Consider the following 10,311-nt stretch of genomic DNA (forward strand, 5'->3'; position numbering starts at 1 on the left):
TCTCTCTCTGTGTGTGTGTGTGTGTGTGTGTGTGTGTGTGTGTGTGTGTGTGTGAAATTACCAAAAACCTGCAATATTGAATGCCTACACTAAAGAAGGTCAAAGAATGTAGGGATATGATGCTCTGTGATAATCTGTCTAGAGTTTTTTGCTTTTCCTTTTATGCAAATGATCTCTATTCTTTTCTGCTATTTGTCAGTAAGGGAGGCTGTCATTGTTATGGAGATGATCCTTCCCCTTACCTGTCTTTCTATCAGTGTAGCTGAAGCTAATTCAGTGCACGGATGTAAGATTATTATCAGGTTGAGCACTTAGCTGACAAAATTTATGATGATGAGTCTAGCACACGTCGACTATGCTAGTGTTCTCCCATCACGGGCTTTTGTGCCATTCCCACTAGCTGGTGACAGCTGTCGAAAATACGGTTGCTATCGTTTTATTTACTTCTGACATTTGAAGGTCACTTATAGTTTTAATTAAATTTTTCCTTTGTCAACTCAGAAATACCACTCAGTTTAGCTCTCGATTGGTCTGGAAGCTGAAAATGGCATTCTAGGAACTGGCTATGTCAAGATTGCTTCCCTCAGCCTGTTACTGCAATGATAATGATTACTGAATGCCACAAATACATTGGTGAATACAAGCACTGGAGAAATAGATACAGCATGGAGGGTGCTCAATAAGCGATATGTGCTCCTAGATCTGAGACATTGATGAAATCTTGCTGCTGTTCCTCTGGGTCACTATGCCATATTATCCTCAGTTTGTTTGTTTGTTTGTTTTTTCCAAGTGATGGTTTTCTTGTTTTGATAGGAAAGTTTTCTTTCTCGATTCTGATATTGTTATCAGTCCTAAAGCCCATTGATTGTGGACTCCTCTTCAGTGGAATGCCTCTGACCCTGGGTGGAGCTATAACACTCTGATCTACTTCAAAGATTAAAATATAGCACTATCTTCTTTAAGATTTAACCTAGGTGACCCTGTCATTCACCTGGTTAAGAGGCCACTCCTCAGGAAGGGTGATTCACTAAAGTCATGCTAAAGAGATGGGAGGAATAATTATCTCACCGATGAGATAATGTACTAGATACCCAACCCTCAGAGCTGCCTGCTTTTCTGAGTCTTAATTCAGAAAAGTGTAATTCTTTTTTTTTAATTAGATATTTTCTTCATTTACATTTCAAATGCTATCCCCAAAGTCCCCTATACCCTCCTCTGCCCTGCTCCCCAACCCACCCACTCCCGCTTCATGGTCCTGGCATTCCCCTGTACTGGGGCATATGATCTTCGAAAGACCAACTCCCATTTATGGCCGACTAAGCCATCCTCTGCTACATATACAACTAGAGACACAAGCTCTGGGGTTACTGGTTAGTTCATATTGTTGACCCTCCTATAGGGTTGCAGATCCCTTTGTCTCCTTGGAGCGTAATTCTTTTTCTTTTCTATTTCTGGTATTTCCCAAAGTCTAAGCCTGTTCCCTTGGTACTTTGGGTTTCTCACTCTTCCCTTAAAGCTGTGTTCTTTCCCCGTAGGGCTACTTGCCTATCATGGGGATATTTTCAGAACAGCTTGACTTCTTGTTTTCCAGCATTTACAGCTTGCCTGCCCTATTCTTTTTCTCTTAAATTGTAATAAAATTACAGTAAGCTTTATTCTGAGTCTATTAAAAATTTTTAAACAAAACTGAGAACCCCAAAAGAGAGGTTCTGATTTCCCTAGTAACATATTATACCAAATGTGGGCATCTCAAAACTTCTAGTAACAGTTTATTTCCTTTCTCATTTATTTCCTTTCGTTGAGAACAATGAGCAATGCAAGTCTCAAATGCAAGTTTAAGATTTTATTGAGGCCAGAGGATTTTGACCTTGTGGTTTACAGCAACAGATGTTGTAATTGACTCATGGTTGTAGTGTCAGACCACAAGGGCTGGTCAATATTTTTCATCTCAGGCAGCATTGGATTTTGTGGAAACTTTTAGCACATAGTAGTCATTTCTTGTCGTAGACTTAAACTAAAATCGGGTTGGAGCTCCTGAGAGTGCTGATAGTAGACTATACAAGTTCTTCTTTATTAAGCACATTAATGGAGAAAGATTTGACCATGGCGAATGAGTGGGAGATAAAAGCTTTTCAACTACTGGACTTAAGCAATCTTTGTCACCTTTTAATTGCAATTGGCATTTCCCTATCTTGCTCACTGTTAATTTGCTTGTAATATTTTAATCCAAGGGTAGATTCTGGGTTATATGGATTGCATGCAAATTATATGCTTCATTTGGGGGCAAGGGGGAAGTGAGGAGGATTTAATATTAAATTCTTATGCTCAAATGTCATAATCTTGAGGATCCCGTTGAAGCTAAATTAAGTAGTAACAGATAAAGAACTTTGACCAAAGTGCAGCTTCCACATAAGAGAAAAACTGTTGGAAGCTAAAGCTGAAAATGCTTATATGTAAGAAGTGAGAATCGGGTAGATTAGGCAGAAACTCACTGTAAGTCTTATCCATATTCCCCTACTAGTGTAAACATAGTATTATAGTTAAGATATATACTATTTATAGGATTTTTTTAAATGTTCACTGAGAGTCACAGAGCATAGACCTCAAATTGTGTTCTATGCACCTCAAACTAAAATAATTCATTCCTTCTACTTCTTTCTGATCCATCGTATAAGATGAACCAAGTGGAGTGTCAGAGGGATGTTTTGTGTGCTCCTATTCTCCTTACTTAATTGTGCTGGACATTTCTCCACTACTTATCTCACTTTTTACTTCTCTTGAGAACATGTTCCCAGTGACAAATAAACTGTCCCAGAGAAAAGCAGCTGGTTTTATCCTTGATGGCATGAAGAGTTCTAGAAACCTCTGCCAAGTATCAGGGAGGATGGAGAAGTTGGAATACTACTCAGCTATTAAAAACGATGATTTCACGAAATTTTGCAGGAAAATTTTCAGTGGGAAGAGCAACAGTATTAACTAACTGGACCCCTCAGAGCTCCCAGGGACTAAACCCATTGCAAAATTAACAGAAATGTACACATGTGATACCATACTTTTTTAATTATTTATTTTCTGAATTTACATTTCAAATGTTGTTCACCTTCCCAGTCTCCCCTCTGACAACCCCTATCTTATCACCCCTCCCGTTTGCCTTTAAGAGAGCCCAACTCACCCACCCACTTCTATTTCACCCCTCTAGCATCCCCCTTCCTTGAGACAACAAACCACACAGGACCAAACACCTCTTTTCCCACTGATGCCAGACAAGGCAGTCCTGTGCTACATATGTATCTGGAGTCATGGACCTACTCATGTATATTTTTTGGTTGGTGGTCCCTGGGAGTTCTGAGGGGCCTAGTTAGTTGATATTGTTGCTCTTCCTATGGGGTTGCAATCCCTTTCAGCTCTTTCTGTCCTTCCCTTAATTCTTCCATTAAAGTCCTTGGGGTCAGTCCAATGGTTGGCTGTGAGTGTCTGTATCTGTCTTAGTCAGGTGCTGGCAGAGCCTCTCAGAGGACAGCCATGTCTGGCTCCTGTCTGCAAGCACTCTTGGCATAAGCAATAGTGTTGGGGTTTGTTGTCTGCAGATGGGACGGATCCCAAGTTGGGGCAGTCTCTGGATGACCTTTACTTCAGTCTCTGCTCCATTTTTTTGTCCCTCTATTTTCATGTATGTTTTTTTTTTGTGTGTGTGTCTGGGTTACCTCACTCAGGATGATATTTCCTAGTTCCATCCATTTACCTGGAAATTTGTGAAGTTGTCATTTTTAATAGCTGAGTAGTATCCCATTGTGTAAGTTACCACATTTTCTATATCCATTCTTCTGTTGAGGAACATCTGCCTTAGACCAATCAGAATGGCTAAGACCAAAAACTCAGGTGGCAGCAAATGCTGGCAAGGATGTGGAGAAAGAGAACACTCGTCCATTGCTAGTAGGATTGCAAGTTGGTACAACCACTTTGGAAATCAATCTGTTGGTTCCTCAGAAAATTTGAAATAGTTCTACCTGAAGACCCAGCTATACCACTACTGGGAATGGAATATGCCCAAAAGATGCTCCAACATATAACAAGGACACGTGCTACACTATGTTTACAGTAGCCTTATTTATAATATCCAGAAGCTGAAAACAACCCAGATGTCCCTCAATAGAAGAGATACCATTTCTATATTGGTTCTATCAGTATTTAACTCATCTTCTAATTAGCTTATTGGACTCTGGTCACTAAGTGTGAACAAAAAGTGGTCGATTTGAAGATACTCTGAGTTCTGTAAGGATCTCTGATGACACAACCTGGTTTATCTTTTTAAAAACATTCTCTATACTTTTGCTTATTAGGTTAATGTGTGCGGTGTATGGTTCTGGAGACTTATGAAAATAGAAACCTTATATTATTAAGAATGGAAGGTATATTTATGGACTCTTATTCTAAGCCATATATATGGCTAATAAGTTCACAAGATCTTTTGTGTAACAACTGTCGGAAGATTGTCAAGCAGAAACTGCCATTATTCTAATTTACATCTATGGAATTACATAGTCTGAAAGGTTAAATATAGTATCTAGCTCATAGAAAGTGACAGAGGAGAATCCAGTGACCACAGTATGACAGTGATCTATTCAGTGCATTATACCACCATCTCTTTTCCCTACAACTCAAGTGGAATGCATTTAATGAATCTATAAATTAATATAAGTAGGTTAGAGGAAAGAGGGGTTGACATAAAAGGGAAGTCAGAGAAGATGACAGTTCTGTGTTTTATACAGAGATAACCCCCTTCTTGTCAGTCTAATCAGTGTGAAGAGACAATGCACAGACCGTGTTGTTGAATTCAAAAGGACTTTGGAATAATAGCAACTTTTATTCACCTGATATAATTTTTGCCTTGGATTACTGTCTCTGTTTTCTAACCTATGCCTAGCCCTGGAATCTTCTAGTCTCTGTACAATCTTATCTGGGTCTAGAAAGTTTTCAGCCTCTGAGATTTCCTGATGAATAAGTTCATCTATCCCTGGTTCTATCTCATCTCTGACTAGCTAATTTGACTCAGCTGCTCTGGCTCAAACTCCCCTTCCAGCTTAATGGTCCAATCTGTCTTCCCTTGGCTTCTCCTGAATTGCTCTTCTTGACCTAAAACTAACTCTGGCAATCTGCCCTAATCTTCTTCCTTCTTCTCATTTTTCTGACTCTTTCTGTCTTCATCTATGTCTATCTTGTTCTCTCTTCTCAACCCATCTCTATTCAACTCTCCCTGTAAAATTGCCCTTTCTTTTCTGTACTGTTCTCTCTTAAGCCACCTCTCTTGCTTCTCTAGTCTCATGAGAGTTGGGCATAGCCTATTCTGTCAACTCTTTCTCTGATTTATCACTTTGTCTGCCACTCAATTATACATTGCTTTCAAAGATGAGTATTTCCTTCTACAAACTAACTTTACCTTCATTGTTTGGGATTACAGGTGTGTGCTGGTAAGGGCGTGTTTGCAATTCCAGCCAGAGGGATTAAAGATGACTGCTAAGGCTGAGCCACACTACAACCAGAAACAGATTTTCCAGTAAGAAACAAAATCTCAGGGTTTACAGTATGACAAAATAATCTGCAACACTTTGGAGGGTCTGAAAATTTGATTCAGCAGCTAAGATCTGGAGAGAGCAGATAGAATTGTGAGTATATTTGTATTGTTGATATCAGTGCTTCTATTTCAAGTATCTAAAGCCTCAGATCCAAGGGAATGACAAAGCCTTCCCTAGGTCTAAGTACAGATATTTATGAGCAATTGATCTTTAACTAAAATCTCTGTATACAGAATTTATCAACACCAGCTTCTTTTGATGACTGCAACTTGAAACTGCTCCCTACAGAGACTTTCTACCAACATAAGTTAATCTGCTTCTCCCTCCTTCTTGCAACTAACTAACTAACTAATTAACTAACTAACTAAAGGTGCTGAGTTTTCAAGTTCTTATTAGCACTTCTCCATCAGAGTGTGCTGCCTACCCAGTCTTAGTTTTCTTTATATAAACTTTATATATTTTTTTGTAATTCCTCTATTTCTCATCACCTCAGTCAGGTCAGTTCCAAAGCTGTGTGGATTGGGAAAAAGAACTCTCATGTTAGGCAACTCCAACCTCAAGTGACTCCAGTTCCAGGGATCCCTCTTCTAACCTTTTCAGGGACCTATACAAGTGTGTATATACATACGTTTACTCACTCATGCAGATACAAATACACAAAAAACAATATTTGGGGATGGGCAATTTGATAGTAGTGAGTCCTTCCCTTCCATCTATTAAACTCAAGCTTAATCCTCAGTGCTATAAATTTTAATTGAAATCAAGAAAACATTATATGACCTGTCTGAAAGCAATTTCTTAGGCCAGAGTCCTGAGGAAGGCTTGCTGCTACATCCACTCCAGTAGTGACTTGCTGGACAGGCTTAGAAACCTGGAAGCAGTCCTGAGGCAAAGGGTTTTCACGGAAACTTAGTCTCCTGGAACTGTGGCATCTCGTTTAAAGGATGCTCCAAACTTGTCCTTGCGAATGGATGTGTGTGCTTTCTTTCAGTATTGTTTTATTATAGGTGCCTACAAGCAATGACTTGCAAAGACCTAAGCAAAACTCAACTTTGCTTCCTGGCCTTCACCAATGCCCTAGGTAGTCCTTGAGCCGACCCTGGGCTTGGAATTCAGTAAGAATGTTGCCTATTCAGTGACAGTCAGAATTGCCTCTAGTATTGTAAGAGAGATAGTGAAAGAAATCAGGCATTACTATCTACTACATAGAGTTAGAAATCTCAGGGCAAACTCAGCAAAGTAAGTTTAGAATTCTTATTATATGTATGGCAGACTACATTACTTATTAGTAGTAGAAAGGCTCCCACACTATCATTTAGAATAAAATCCAAGTCTCTCCCATATACAGGAATTTACAATGGTTTAAGAAATAGATTGGGCTGTGGTTTTAGAGTGTTGCATCATTCATGAGAAGGTTACCTAAAGCAGAACTCCCTAATTAGAACCATGACTTGGGCATGAAAGCCCTTGCCCTGGGAGTGTAAAGACCTCACACCTGGCTTCTAAGACTATAGCTAACCTTAGATAGAGCTGACTTTGTCTCAGTTGTTTTATTGCCCAGTTCCTGCCAGTCTTTGTGTTTGCATTCCTCTGTTTGTGTAAGAGTCATTAAGCATCTGGTAACCTCATTGTACCTTGCCAATGTGTCACCTAACTTCCCTATTTTCTGCTGTATTAAAAGTCTGGTGCTCAATTTGACATTACATCCAGATACAGCACACTCCCTTGTGTCTGTGTTTGTTTGCCATTTCTTGCCAACTCCTTGCCCACCTGTCCAGAACCCTGATTTCTCCCGAGGATGGAGGAAGGTCAACTAAGGCTGGTCTGTGGCAGCTTGCCTTCACAGCAGTTTAGCAGCAAGTGCAAGATGCCATATGCATATGATACTTGACTCTACTGACATTCAGTGGGATGTCATATGGGATGGAAATAAAAGGTAGGGATGTGGAGCAAGTCATTCCAAGGACAAAGTACTGAGAGCAATCCCTAAGACTGTATTATAGGAAACAGGTTTCCAGTGATTCATATTGTATCTGAAACTTCTGAATGACAATACAGGTAATTTCCTATCCATTTGTCTTGAGGCTTAGAATTCCAGGTTTTAGAGAATAAAATTTAAAGTATGACATTCTTACTCCTTCTGTTAAGTATCCATCTCATTTTGAGTTGCAAAGTCTGAAAGTAAATAAGGGTAGAGTTATTAATGTACAAAACCATATAATCTAGAATGTTTAAATAAAAAAAGACCAAACTTATGTTATCAAGAAAGTAGGTCATGGAAAGAAGGAATCACAATGAGAGTCTGAACTGTACATCGGCAAGGTGTCCACATTTTAGCATCAGCAGCACCCGAGCTCTGGGGTGATTTAGTGAAATTGCCTCTACCTAGTTATTTTAAAGTTGCGTTCTGAAAGCAAATGAGTCACAGTCTACGGAAACCTCACGGGTACACTTGCTTCATGATCTATAATGAGCCTTCTGCTCCAGTAATTTGGAGTCTGTCATATTGGTGCCAGTCCAATTGTTTTTACTCTTAAATGCTGTGTTATGCTTTAGTGCTTAAAGCAATCTTTCTAATATTGCTTACATTTAAATATTTGCTTATCTAACAGACATTCAGACAGATGCAATCCCCTCTCTGAATCTGCAGGCCTTTGGGGGAGCTTAGCGTCAGAAGAAAGCAACTCAAGTCTGTTTCGCTAATATGAAGTACATGCAGGTGTAGTGGCAGGTATGGGCACAGATGCATACACACACATACACATATCAGACTAAAGGCACCTCTAAGTAATAACTTCCCCATCTGAAATGAAGTGTACATTTGTTCTGGTAACTTCCATAACTGCTAATTTTCATAATAATTACCTGTAGAAGTTAGGAGGTGATGGACAACAGGTAGTTATATTGTAGCTTGTAGACAGGGCAAGTGTGAAGGGATTAATTACACCATGTTCAGCGGGCAATGACATCTCTGCCTGAAGGGAGCTGTGAGTGTTTAGATTGGGAGCTTTGCATTCTGATCATACTATTCAGGATTTCCAAAAGTAGATTATAAAGAGAAGAATTTTTTTTTCAACTCAATGCTTATTAGAATCAGGTAAGTCTGCAATAGAACCCAAACAGGTAAATAAAATGTGATTATTTTAATATGCTGACAGTGCACATTATATTCCAATTTATGAGCTTTTAACTCAAGCATCACATTTTGCCTTAATCCTCTTTGAATAGATACAAAAGTTTTCAGGAGACAGGAAAGTATGTTCTCACTAGGCAACCTGGCAAAGTAGTAAAACAAAGTTCCTGTTCTTGTACCAATGCCAATACTTCTTTTACATAGTCATTGTTTTTCAAAGCAAATAAATCATGTATGGTTATATGTATTTCTTGTCCTGGCATAAACCTTATTTGTATTTACGTTCTTTCTCGGTTACTAGACAACTTCTCCCATTGTCTGGGTAAGTACGCCAGACATACCTGGAAGGATTTCACAGCATAGAGAGGATGTAAGCTATGTTAAAGGATGTGCCTGAGACATTGCAGCTTGTTCAATAAGTCAAGTGTTGTGTTTGGAGTTTGAATTCCAGTCTTTGGATTTGAGACACTAACTCATAATTCTGTCATGGAGAAGGGCAGGAATATTATATATTTACTTTCCCGAGTTACAGTCACATTTGGTCATGTGGTTGAGAAAGTGAATGATAGTCTCCTACCCATGTATAGGGCCAGCATGAATAGGACCCAGTGGGTTATAAAAAGAAAAGTACATGAAACTGAGAAGGAAAGGTGTGTGTGTGTGTGTGTGTGTGTGTGTGTGTCCAGGCTCTGGATGGAACTGGAGAAAACATGGGGAGTATATGATCAAAATACATTGTGTGCAGGTGTCAGATGTTCAAAGAATAACAAAAAATCTGAAAAAAATAATAAAAGTACTTTGATAAAGAATGCTTTTATAAATTAAAAATAAATAATAAAATAATTAATATAAATTAATAATAAAATAAAAATTGCTATGCCTTTAAAGTTTTCTGAAAGCTTTCAGAGTAATCCAGACAGATTAATATGATTTAGAGGCTAAGACTTCAGGTTTGAAAAAGATATGACAAGCTGATAAAAAGAATACACATGAAACTGTATGACATCTGCTGGTTACATTACTCTTCCCATTAAAACACATTTGAAGAAATTCATAAATCTATTGTTTTTAATAGCTGAGTAAATATATCACAATTTCTGTATCCATTCCTCTGTTGAGGGACATCTGGGTATTTTCCAGCTTCTGGCTATTATAAATAAGGCTGCTATGAACATAGTGAAGCATGTTTCCTTATTACCAGTTGGAAGATCTTCTGGGTATATGCCCAGGAGAGGGATTGATGGATCTTCCGGTAATATACTATGTTCAATTTACTGAGGAACTGCCAGACTGATTTCCAGAGTGGCTGAATCAGCTTGCAATCCCACCAGCAACGGAGGAGTGTTCCTCTTGCACCACATCCTCGCCAGCATCTGCTGTCACCTGAATTTTTGGTCTTAGCCATTCTAACTGGTGTGAGGTAGAATCTCAGGGTTGTTTTGATTTGCATTTCCCTGATGATTAAGGATGTTGAACATTTTTTTCAGATGCTTCTCAGCCATTCAGTATTCCTCAGTTGAGAATTCTTTGTTTAGCTCTGTACTCCATTTTTAATGGGGTTATTGATTTTTCTGGAGTCCAGTTTCTTGATATATATATATATAT

The sequence above is a fragment of the Mus pahari genome, chromosome 16 (assembly GCF_900095145.1).
Source record: "Mus pahari chromosome 16, PAHARI_EIJ_v1.1, whole genome shotgun sequence".
In the NCBI taxonomy this organism is placed as follows: domain Eukaryota; kingdom Metazoa; phylum Chordata; class Mammalia; order Rodentia; family Muridae; genus Mus; species Mus pahari.